Source organism: Echinops telfairi, unplaced genomic scaffold, assembly GCF_000313985.2.
Source record: "Echinops telfairi isolate 266 unplaced genomic scaffold, ASM31398v2 ScPeMD7_7458;HRSCAF=8496, whole genome shotgun sequence".
Lineage (NCBI taxonomy): Eukaryota > Metazoa > Chordata > Mammalia > Afrosoricida > Tenrecidae > Echinops > Echinops telfairi.
The window spans coordinates 13,445,224-13,458,045 of record NW_022111358.1 but is presented as its reverse complement, the minus strand read 5'-3'; the positions used below and the strand labels follow the sequence as shown (position 1 = coordinate 13,458,045).

Below are 12,822 nucleotides of genomic sequence, written 5' to 3'. Positions count from 1 at the left end.
GCCAAGCCATGGAGCTAGAGGACTGTCTTTGGGCAAAGACTTACTACCAGACTGGGGGACCTCTGGGTGCTGATCAGTGGAGTTAAAGAACTTTGTAACACTGGCCTGAGGAGGGCAGAGGCTTGACCAGCCCAAGAGACCCAAGGAGTCAAAGGACTATTGGACCAAAGGCTAGAGAGATACTGGCCTGTGGGCATGGCCTAAAAGCTATCAGGACCAAAGATCTGTATTCTAGACTTGATCTGAGCCAAAAGGCAGAAAAGCAATAAAAGAGCAGAGTTCTGAGTTGTTTATGATCCTGAATTGTAGCCTGTTATTTTTTCTAAGAGCCTCCATAACCAGGAGTTTTGCTATGAACCCTACATGGCCACTGCAATCACTTGTGGAAGTCAGCAGGGAGGAGAGAGTGCTGTGGGAGTGACAGCTGATGTAGGCACTGGGAAAAGGTTGGAAAGAGGAGGTAAGTTCAACCCTCCCTTCCTAGGAGTCAGCTTTGGGCTGTTGATGCTCATAATGATTCTTTCCCCTTCCCCCTGTGAAGTCAGATGATGAGGTCTGATGCTGCTGCCTCCACATCATTTTTATGAAATCCTACTAGTGCAGGCTGAAATAACAGTCTGGCTCAACAGTCTTAAGTGCAGCTGACTCCAATTACTAAGTACATCCTAGCAATGTTTTTTACTAACAAGAACAATGCAAGCAAGTCACTGAGTTAAAAAATAATGTCAAAGAGAAGTTGCTTACTCATAAAAGAAATTAAATAAATTATCCCAATACTGTAGCCATACAGGCAGCCAAGAGTTAGCCTCTCCTTTTGCACTGGCATGCTGAGTTCTCTCATAAATAATCAGACAGAAGAGATACTGGGCTTTCTAAGAGGGAACGAACACAAGAAAATGCTCCTTTTGACACATCCACTCAAGAGAAATCTGGATAGAACAACATATATTTGATCTACTATGAAATCATGGAAACGACATTCAAGTAAATTAAAATTCTTAATGGACAATTTTGAACATACACCAAGGTGGACAGAAGAGAAAAATAAAATCCATGCATTAATCATGTAAACCCCACCACCACCACCAAAGGATCAAACCACAGCCAACCCTTCCCCATCGCCCTCCCCCTCCTGTATTATTTTGAAGCCAACCCCAGATGTCATCAAATCCATGTTTTTGGTCAGGCAGAGTACACGAAAAAGGAGAGGCCCTCCCAGAGGTTATTGCACACTGATCTGAGAGCCTCTTCCTGCCTGCGTCTTCACCCGTAAACCAAAGGGAACACGATGCCTTGCCCACTACGGGGGCATTAGCACTAGTACGGACTAGTGCTACCAAGGGCACGCTACAGATTGAGTTTGAGAACACATCTCAAAGAAATACACAGGCCAGCTGTTTACATTGAGGGCTGATGCTCTGCTTCCTCTAGGCAAACGTCTGCTTCGCCCCAGTGTTCCTCCACCACTAAAACTGGGGTCACATCATCTGGCACCAAGGAATGGGTTAAGCACAGAACAGTAGTTTATTTTTTAATAAATCATTTTATTGGGGGCTCTTACAGCTCTTCTAACAATCCATACATCAATTGTATGAAGTATATTTGTACATATGTTGTCATCATTTCCAAAACATTTTCTTTCTACTTGAGCCCTTGGTATCAGCTCCTCTATATTCCCCTCCCCACCCATCCTTCCACTCTCGTGTACCCTTGATAATTTATAAATTATTTTTATTTTCATATTTTACACCATCCGCTGTCTCCCTTCACCCATATTTCTGTTGTTCTCCCCCCTGGGGGGCAGGGGGAATGCACATCAATCATTAAAATCTATTGGTTCCCCCTTTCTCCCCCCTACCTTTCCTAAATGTTTAGATGTCAGCTTCAACCATCGAGAGATCAAATTTGAATTTGGTTCAACAATTACTAACTTTGTGACCTTGGGCAAGTTACTTTGACTTCTCTGAGTCTCTTCTCAACTCTAAAGCTAAAAAACAAAAGAACTACCTCACAGAACAGTAAAAAAAAAAAGTAAGTGAAATAGCATCTAGAACGAACCAAGAACTTCAATAGTAAATCTATGTATGTATGTACGTATGTAGTATGATGTATGTATGTATGTATGTATCTATCTACCTACCTACCTACCCACCCACCCGCCCTCTTAGGTCCATATATACATGTGTATATACACACACATATGGAAAAGCAAGAAAAGGGAGGAAATAGGTATAAAATTTCTAGATTTTTATGAATTTCACCCTCAACTAATTTCTTTCATGAATTTGAATATTTCCATTAAATTATTTAAGATTTCAAGTTCATAATCTAAAACATGCATGATTCAACCTCTTTAAAAATACTTATCCTTTTAAAATCAAATGCTCCATACACAACTATACACGACCTTGTTTGAAGAATGTACTATTTATATACCTGACTCAAGATAATTGTGGATGAACTCTCCCTAACTTGTCTCAATTAACCAGCCTGGTCATGTTGCACAGGTGAGCCCAGGTACGTCCAAGAGAGCAAAGAGTCCTGATAAGGTGGAAAGTGGGACTGGCAGCAATGGCTCACTCCTTGGCAGCATGCCTGCCCTATTTCAGAATTACATTTTTGAAGATATCACTCACATGAATGAAGGATATGTAAAGGCCTGCTTTTTGCTTACTTAACATTTGTCAGGACATTTGCAGATTAGGACAAAATATATTCTAAAACAAGTACCATCAAATGACTACATTATAATCGGCAACGTGCATAATTACATACAGTGATTTCTTTTTAAAAAGAACTGACATGAGGGTTTTATGGAAGAAGGATCTGTCTGTTTATTAATTTCAAATCAATCTCCTCTCTTCCGCATCCTATTCACTCTTTCCCTGCCCACTCCTATGGAAAAGGACAGCAGGTTTGGTAAAGCAGAGGGTCAGCAAAGAAAGAAGAAGATAGTGAAGGAGGTGGGTTAACACAGAGGCTGCAACAATGGGCTCCAATAGAACAGCAATTAGGAGGATGTCCAGGACTGGCCAGTATGTAATTCTGTTGTATACAGGGAGGCTGGGGTTGGAACTGACTATATGGGACCTAACACTACCACCACCACGAAGAAGGTAGACCACTGACAAGCAGCTGTTATTTCTCCAAGGAAAATGAACAGTTTTTGTTTTCCTCTCCAAAACTTAACAACTTTTATGTGTCTTAACAAATTGAGGCTCTGTTGGTATGATTCCCTGCTATATGTCTGTGATTACCACTTACCAAAGTTTTCTTTAAGACATACCCACCCTACTCAATCCAGCTGCCAGAATGACCTTTCTATTCTATACTCATCACTTACACATCTCCCAAACCTTGTTCATCTTGTCCCTGCTCCAGCCCTTCCCCCACCACGTTCCTTTCCCAGTCTGGACCTAACCTTCCTTGACAGATGGATCTTCCACAACTCGCCCTCATATAGCCTTTGCTATATATTTGAAGCAGACTCATGCTCTTCCCCAAATTAGTCCAGGATGTTTAAGTTTTGTTGCCTTTGTTTCTTGCCCAAAGAAGCCCCTTTCCTCAATCTCCACCTGTCAAACGTCCACTATTCCTCAACTTCGAGCTCAAACAGCATTTTCTCCTGACATTTTCTTTGATCACCACAGTTAAAACCAAGCTCCCCTCCTTTGTGCTCTGGAAAGCACAGCCAGCCTTGGTCCTATGCTGACTGTAGTTTAAGTTTCTCGGAGTCAGGAGGATGGCGACTTTGAATCATGTTGAATACATGTGCGATTTAGGAAAAATACCCATAGTAGCATCCACTTCTTTTCTGAAAAACAGTCCACTCAAGGAATCCTTTAAAGGAAATTTCAGAATTAGCTCATCAAGTCCTAAAGCCTGTGTTTTCTGCTATAGCTAGCTATAGGTTGCCGGGAGCCTGCCTCATGTGTGCACAGAACACAAAGGAGTGGCCAATCCTCTCTTGCCAGCGTGAGGAAGAAACCAAAGAAGGCAGGCACATGTTAAAAGGAAAAGCTAAAACCACAAATATGGAAACAGTATTTGTGAACTTCTTCTGGCCGGATCACAGACATCTTTAACCTTGTCACACTCCCTTAAACAGAACAAGGCAGGAAAGGGAGAAGGGGGGAAAAATCTTTATACTTATTTTTTGTAAATCCTTCAGAATTTTAGATGAGATCACTCGTAATTCTGATGAGAAAAAGAAACCATCTTTAAATAAAAGAATGCATCTGTTGTCCAGAATTCTAACACAGGTAGTTAGGGAAAGGTGCATGCAGGGGGGAAATAAATACAAAATTAACACTAATTCTTGAAACTACAAAAATAAAACAAGCTCATCTCTTGTTTTATTACAAGTGGACTATTACAGTCTATTACAAGTGGACTGCTTGATGAACTCCTACAAGCAAAGGCAGAAAGTGGGCTTACATAAAGAAACTTGTTAAAGATTACAGCTAACTTGATGGAATTTGAGAGTATTTCTTTCAATTTAAAAACTGTATTTCTGATGAAATATATTAATTTATTATCATCTTTCTTATATTCATAATTAAAAGCTTATGGGTATGAAAAGAATATTCCAAGAATTGTGTATTCTGAAAATACTCTGCTAAAATGCCCAAAGAAGACAAACTTTTATTTCCAGCAGAATTCCTACATGCAACTGTCATCTGTACCTAGAACCAAAAAAACAAATGTCCTAGAAAAAAAATAAAAAATGAGAATTTCCACTAATCAAAAATTTTTTACTCCAACAATATTTCTTGAACACAAAACCATTAAAACCACATTATCCACTTTATTCCTCACTGTCTTGATATTTCCCATTAGATCTATAATTTATTCATTTACCAGAAACAATCAATAAAGCAATGCCAAACTGGATGTTCATAAATGCTGAAATAACCCTGGTTCGCCACCCTCAGAGTCATTTTGCTCTTCCACGAGTCACTCAGCCGAGGCACCTCAGGAGCCTTTCTATTTGTGCCATCAGAGTAGCTCTCCCTCTGCTCACCATAACTGAGGGTCCCAATTCAAAGGGGAGATGCTACTAGCACTAAGTGGGTAGGGGTCAGGGATGATCCTCCAACATACAGGTTTGTCCTCCCACAACTCAGAAGCACCCATTCAAAATGGCAATAGGAACAAGGCAGAGAAGATCAACAGCGGACATTACTTGCCTTCAAAAGGTTCACTGCCTGACAAGGGAGAGGCCAAGGAAATAGCTATATAATCTGGCAGAAAAAGAATTACTTCCACAGAAAAGAATGGATGTTTAAGTCAATCACAAAAGGAAAAATACTGTCTGCTCCCACTTACACGGAAAATCTACAATAGTCATGTATACGCAAAGCTTAGTGGTTACCAGGGACAGCGGAGGGGAGGGTAAATGCTTTTTATATAGGAGATACTGCGCTTCTTTAAGGGTGATGTAACAATTTGGAAACAGATGTTTATCCGACATGATGAACACAATTAATGACAATGTAATATACACGAAGAGAGTGAAGTGTTTTGTTTTGTTATATATGTACTTACTACAATTAAAAAAGGTAAGATATTGTTTCATCAATGCTACAATAACTTACCATTTTTAATTGTACTAAGTACATATATAACAAAACAACGATGAAATATACAATAGTCCTCTAGTTCCTATGTGCTCCCCCCTCCCCTCCCACTATCATGATCCCAAGTCTACCTTACAAATCTGACTAGACCAGAAGATGTACAATGGTACAGATATGAACTGGAAACACAGGTAATCCAAGACAGATGATTCCTTCAAGACCAGTGGTGAGAGTGGCCATACCAGGATGGTAGAAGGAGGGTGGGGTGGAAAGGGGGAACTGATTACAAGGATCTACAGATAACCTCCTCCCTGGGGGGCGGACAACAGAAAAGTGGGTGAAGGGAGACATCGGACAGTGTAAGATAGGACAAAACAATAATAATTTATAAATTATCAAGGGCTCATGAGGGAGGGAGGAGGGGGGTGGGAGGGGGAAAATGAGGAGCTGATACCAAGGGCTTAAGGAGAAGCAAATGTCTTGAGAATGATGAGGGCAACAAATGTACAAATGTGCCTGACGTACAATGGCTGGCTGGCTGGATTGTGATAAGAGTTGTATGAGCCCCAATAAAATGATGAAAACAAAACCATAATCACCACCACCACCACTACCCGGGAAAAAAATGGTAAGATAGAAGACAGACAGGAACTTGCCAGGGTGACTCAGGAGGTAAAGAAACGGTTTCATGTAGAAGTAGCAGTACAGGACTCTTAGACCTGTGTAAGCATGCCGATGTTTACAATCACCGGTAGGTGTCTACAGACTGGCCAGAGCAAGTCGCTTATAAGAGAGAGAAAGAGAGAGAGAGAGTATGGAAGTTTGATAAGTTGTTGAACGCAAAAATGTTGATCTGATCTGCAAACTCTAACCTAAATCACACTAAACAGTTTTTCTGAAAAAGAGTATTGCAGATGAAGCAGGAGAGGTGTGCAGGAGCCGGGAACATACAGGCTCAGGAAGGAGTTCCGATTTTATCATGTAGGAGTTAGCAAAACTTTTCTGTACAGGACCGGAGAAGAAGTATATGCTAGGCTCTGTGGGCCATGTGGTCGCCACTGCAGCTACTCAGCTCTACTCCCACAGTGCAGAAGTAGCCCTAGACAAGACAGAAAGAATTTATGTGCACGGCTGTGCTCAGTAAAGCTATACTATGGACACTCTTCAGTTAAAGTACTAATCACCTGCTTGTTATATCCTGCCAACAAACAGATACACTAGAGCATGTTTTAATACAATGAGATGGCATGTTAACAGACTATTTTATTAGACATAGACCAGATTTTATTAAGTCCGGTTCCACTGGGGACTGATTTTCCAAAGAGAATCCTAATAGCATGGATGCAAAATTGTGAATAAAATATATCAATTTTACTGATGTTTTATTTTGAAAACTATATAATAGTACAAAGTATTAATTAATCTGGAGAAACATTTCTTGCTGCATCCATGGTCCCTTTAAAAAATAATTTTATAAGAGCCATGTATGTCACAGTACATACATTTAGTGTCACAGTACAACATTTACATTTTAGAAATTTCTAGATCCTTTTAGTTAGAGAATTATATCATTTACGTTTGAGAATTCCGCCAGGGGGAATATAAGGGGGAAGGGTGCTGGAGTCAGGCAGGCCAGACTCCAGGGTTTGAGTCCTAGTTTTGCCAGTTTATCAGATTGGTGAATGAAGACATATGATTTCAATCTTCAAAACCTCCATTTCTTCATATTAAAGACAGGGAGGTTATTTGAAATAATGCTCATGAGCTAAATATGGAGCACAGCAGCTAGCATTAAAGAACTCAACTCATGTTCACTATCATTACTGATCTTAAAACCCTTACGCACCACGGTCGTCCAGTGCGTTCTGAATCACAGGGACCCTCTAGGACAAATTAGAACTCCCCTTAAGGGTTTCCAAGGCTGTGATCTTTCGGGAAGCACAATGCCACATCTTTCTCTCGTGGAGTGGATGGTGGGTTTGAACTGATGGCCTATCAATTAGCAGCTGGGTGTTTAACCACTTCGCTACCAAGACTCCCTAAGATTGAATCTTCGTAACATAACATCCACTTTTCATTTTTAAAGAAATGTCTTTAAATTCTCCCTCTATTTATTCCGGATTTTATTCCTATCAAACCACATTGGCCAGATTAGAGCAGACAACTTACAATGCTTGTTTTTCAAGCCAGGCCAATTGTTTCTCCTCACTCCTGTGAACAGTGACAGTCTGGGAAAGCCACAGGGGCAGTTCTACCCTGTCCTATAGGGTTGCTATGAATCGCAATCGACTTGATTGCAGTGAGAGTTTAAGTAAGATCCTTTCTAACTATGACTTTGGGTAGTAGAGCCTTCAATTTCAGATTACCCTGCAGTCATCCCAGGCTTCTATCTTTACTTCATCAATCCTGGGAATTCATCTTTAAAAACCATGTGCCAAGAATATCTGTGAAATACTTTGCTCAAGCATACAGCGTAAAGGACAAAATATGGTATTTTTTTTGGAGGTTCTAGGCAGCTGTAGGCCAATGAACTTCACAGAAAGGACCCTTCCAATTAATTTGCTTCAATAGGCTAAGGAAATAACTTATTTCCTTTTTCCTCTCTTCTATCTAGTTTCTCTGATGTGTTCCCAGATCCTCAAAGAAAGAGTCAGATATCCATGAAATCTTAATGTGCCTGTTTCGAGCCAGGAAAAATAAAGAACAGTATGCCAGTATTGAAGACTGAGAAGAGACCATCAGGGCTTGAGGAAGAATTTGGTTCAGCTTTGGAAATTACTAAAAGAGTCTTTCTTGCCCAGTTAACAGGGAAGTAATGTCAAATTTCTTGACTTTGCCTAGACTTCCACTGCCCTGGAGCATGCCCATGAGGTAATCCTACAGACCTGGCCATTAGTCCAGCAGCCTGAATCTTCATCTCGTGCCAGAAGAGCCGCAGTCATATTTGGCATTTTCCGAAGACCTTGTACTTGACATCATTTAGTCTAGACTCAGACAGTGACCTTGCCTTTGTAGTTGGGGAAGAGTTTAATCTTTTCAAGAGGAAACCAATCTGGGCAGGAACAACCTAAGAGTGAAAGGCCTTACCCAGCCCTTCTCTAAAACACTTCTCTCAAAGTGTGAAGCTTTACTCAGATGTTCTTCAGAATCAGGTAATTTCTAATACTCTCTCATATCTGAGAAACATTAAAACATAATTTGTTGTCATTGTTCTGGATTTCTTTTTTGAGGGAGGTAAGAATTCCAGAAAAGTCATATGGATAACTTTAAATGCTCCTCTCACATGAGTGATTCTATCCTTTCATCAGCTTTGTTCGTCTGACTGGATTAGATTTAAGTTTCCCTTGAGCTGTGAATACTTGACAAGGGACTCCGGGCACACTGGAATTTTCTCCACAAGAAACCACTCCCTGCCTCTGGAAAGCAGAGCCTTTCAGTAAGTCGGGGTAATGGCATTTTGTAAACATGGCTTAGAATCTTTGATCCTTGTTTTTTGTCTCCTTAGATACGCTTAAGGAGCTTCTTTTTCACAAGGGGATTGTTGTTCGGTGCTATGCAGTGGATTCCTGACTCCCGGGACCTCAGGTGCTGAGGCCAACGGCCCCAGGATATTCTGAGCTGCAATCTTCGCAGAGGGAGACTGATGGGTCTTTTCACAGAGCTCTGGGTAAGCTTGAACCGCCAACCTTCTGGCTTGCACCACCAAGTCTCCTTTATTCATAAAACCAAACAAGCTCACCCCATTGCTGCAGAGTCGATTCTGCCTCACCTTATGTAGTTTCTGGGGCTGTAAATCTTTAAGGAAGCAGACAGCTCCATCTTTCTCCCACAGAGGGGTTGAATCACTGACCTTTTAGTTAGCAGAGCAATGGTTACCCAACAGCAAAAAGGGCACCAAACAAACACATTACCACTGAGTCACAGTGACCCAACAGGAGGGCGCAGAATTGCCTCATTGGGTTTCTGAGGCTGCAATCCTCTTGATGTCAGCGGAGGGCCTCAACTTCCTCCCATAGAGCAGCTGGGTAGGGTAGAACTGCTGACCTTTGGGTTAGTAGCCAAGCACTTAACCACTTAGCCACCAGAGGCCTTATTCAATAAGGGTTAAGTATTTGTATTTTCTATTTCTCTTGTCCCTGCTCCAGCATTAGGAACAAGTTAGGGGCATGGAGAGGGGGTTCTGCTTGTTTACCATCCTATTTCACAGTTCCCACTCCACCTTTCTCCCTCTCTCATGGTCCCATTTATGGATCATCAATATTCAACATAGTTCAGAGAATGATTATGTGAGTCTGTCACAAAAAATCGACATCCATAGCATTTTCTCAATGTTAGGAAATCTCCTGAAAGAAAACAGAATGTTGCCTTGATCAGGGCAGTAGATTATAGCTCGCAATGCCACAGAGGGTGGGGCTGCTGTTAGGACCCATGCCCAGAGGCCCAGGTTAAGCAATAGCCCTCACCTACAATGTTCCTTACTACGATGTTCCCAAGCAGACTTAAGGAACATTGGAATGATCTCTTTAGTTATGGATAATACTGAACTTTTGACCTAGTTGTGATTAGAACTACCAAGTGACCAGAAATGGGTTTTCCACGGGCCTTCTATTTCTTTAAACAAAACAAAAAGCGGAGAAGAGAGGGTGATTATAGCACCCAACACCACTGGGGGCCAGGGGAGGGGCGGCAGTGGGCAGCAAACGTGTGATTTAATGATTAGCAACATGAGGCAAACGTGTCAAGACTGAAGAATTTAAAAACGGTTAGAGGTCAAAACATTCAAAACTTATTTGGAGATGGAGTGGCTATAAGGAGAACATGGTGAGTATCTGCCAGGGGTTAATTGCAACCCTGCATGAAACGCAGTTAACAAGTGAGAATTAGAACACCCAGGAGGAAAAGAAAAATGTTTCCAGTGCCATGAGAAATAAACAACAAAGGAGAAATATTTCCTTTGGCTACTACTACCTCCTTTCCAAAAGCTCCGAGGAGCATGGGGGAATGCCAAGGACTGGCTTTCTCTCAACTCCCTCTGAAACATTTGTCTTCATTACCACTCTTTTTAATCAGGGCTCCTTCATGAGTGTTTCTGCTCAGCCCCTAAGGGGCAGCTCTGGTCTGTGATAAATCAGCCTCCGCACCGCAAGTCACTAATCGGCACTCTCCGGGAAAGAAAAACAGCCCAGTGCAGACCACTCGGGGCTGAGGGCCCGCAGACCCCCAGGCCTAAGCAAGAAAGGCCTTTAGACACAAACAGCAAGCCAGGCAAGGGGACCAGCATGCCAGCAATGGAGATTTATTTGAAAGGCTCACTCACAGATTGTTCACACTTAATTCTAAGAGTTGGAGAGAGAAATTCCTTTTAACAGTATAAAACTCCTAAGTGTAATCTCATGCATTTGTGTAATTAATTGTGATTTGCACCCAAGGCTGATTAAACTAGACACCTAATTCAAAACCTAAACACAGAAGAGCAAGGAAATAAAAATCATTAAAAAAAAATCAAAGGCAAAAACCATCCCTCACCTGTCATTCAGTGATGTCAGTGAGAAATAGCTCAAAAAGTTTCAGGCGAGAGCCATCGAAGGGCGATGACATGACTGACTTGGCTTAAAAGTTACATAGTGTTTTAAAACTATAAATGCATAGCATTTTTCCCTACTGAAAAGCATCTTCGAATCCAAGCATAGCAGATAGGCGGCAGTTGGCTCTAGTTAGAACCTAGGGCTCCAAACAGTTAATTAACTCAAGCCGGGCCATCTTGAGGCCACGACTTCCAAGGGTGCTGCTACCTTTTCTAAGGCCAAACTTAAGACCATCTATAGATCAGCAGTTCTCAACCCGTGGGTCGCGACCCCTTTGGGGGCTGAACCCCCTTTCACGGGGGTCACCCGATTACTAACAGTAGCAAAATGACAGTGATGAAGTAGCAACAAAAATAACTTTATGGTTAGGGGGAGGGTCACCACAACATGAGGAGCTGTATTAAAGGGTCACGGCATGAGGAAGGTTGAAAATCACTGCTACAGATGCACTATGGCACATAAGGCGTCATATCCTGCCTAAGAGCCAAGGATCACTCCTGTTCCAACTCCTTTGGGACTGCGGGCTTTCTATGAAAGTGAAGGTGGGACAATGCCATCTCACCATGGGCGGAAAGGCCTAACCCTCTGCCTGGGCTGTCACATCCAACCAAGAAGCACTGGTGGTACAACCCCGGCTCTCCTATGCTTAATATAGGAGGGGGCTTCCAAAAGTTCCTGGGCAAATTCCTTTATCTTTTCATTCCATTTTCCTACAAACTTTCAGAGACCCCCCTGGTAAACTGTCCTAAGGCTCTAACACTCGGCACCGTGATGAACACTTCCTGAATCGAACTGCGGAGAGCAGCCCTCCTCTTGCTTTTTCAATCACAAGCCCTTCTGTTGCTGACTTTGGGAGTAATAGGCCTCAGGAGCAGGATCTGAACCGCCTGGAGCCCAAGGGAACTAGGGAAGGAGGTCAAGTTGACTAGACTGGGGGTGTTTATAGAGGTTGTAGAAAGGGATTCTGCAGGGCTGGTGGGGGTGGGGGCAGAGAGAGTGAGGTTTGTGGGGCCCATCAGAGCAGTGCTCCAGGTCAGAGGTAATTAAGAATCAATTCTGTGGCTAGTCTGATAAATGGGGATTTGGGGTTGCACGGACTATTCTTTTGGCTACAAGAGAATTAATGATAAGAAGGAAATCCTACAGATTGATTTCTCAAACTTAACTGGGAAGCTTTTGTTTGTTGGTTTTTAAGGGGCTCTGGGAGTTGCATCTGAGAAGCACTTGTAAAATTATTACTAAGAATCTGAAAGAGAAGAAATAAACTCCGGACTGGTCACATAACTGTAGTTAGGTGGACTGTGGGTCTTTTAGCTAGCTACCAAATATGTGGTCAGAGCAACTGGGCAGGTCCCGTTAACGCCCCACCCATCTGCTCAGCCCTGAACCTGTCAGCAGCAGCATGTGGGTGGGGAGGCCACGGACTCCACCACCACCTCTACAAACCACAGCCAAACAAGACTTGTCTCGGCCCAGAGGAAAGCAGGGGCAGCACTGGTTAAGTATACACACGCGTTTTCTTTTCAATTTTGCAACTAAGCCATAATATAATATTCCTAAATTATTTGTAGTAAGAAACGATTAAGTCTGCTTTCTAAACAAAAATGGCTTCTGGAGATCTGGAAGAGAGGCTCAAACAGTGTTCACAGTTAAGTGGC

General features: G+C 42.2%; 1 protein-coding gene across 8 annotated transcripts in view; it reads right to left on the bottom strand.

Moving 5' to 3' along the window:
- BCAS3 (BCAS3 microtubule associated cell migration factor) overlaps window positions 1-12,822 on the bottom strand; it is a 550,239-nt gene that overhangs the window by 226,473 nt on the left and 310,944 nt on the right. The gene's annotated exons all lie outside the window — the stretch shown is intronic.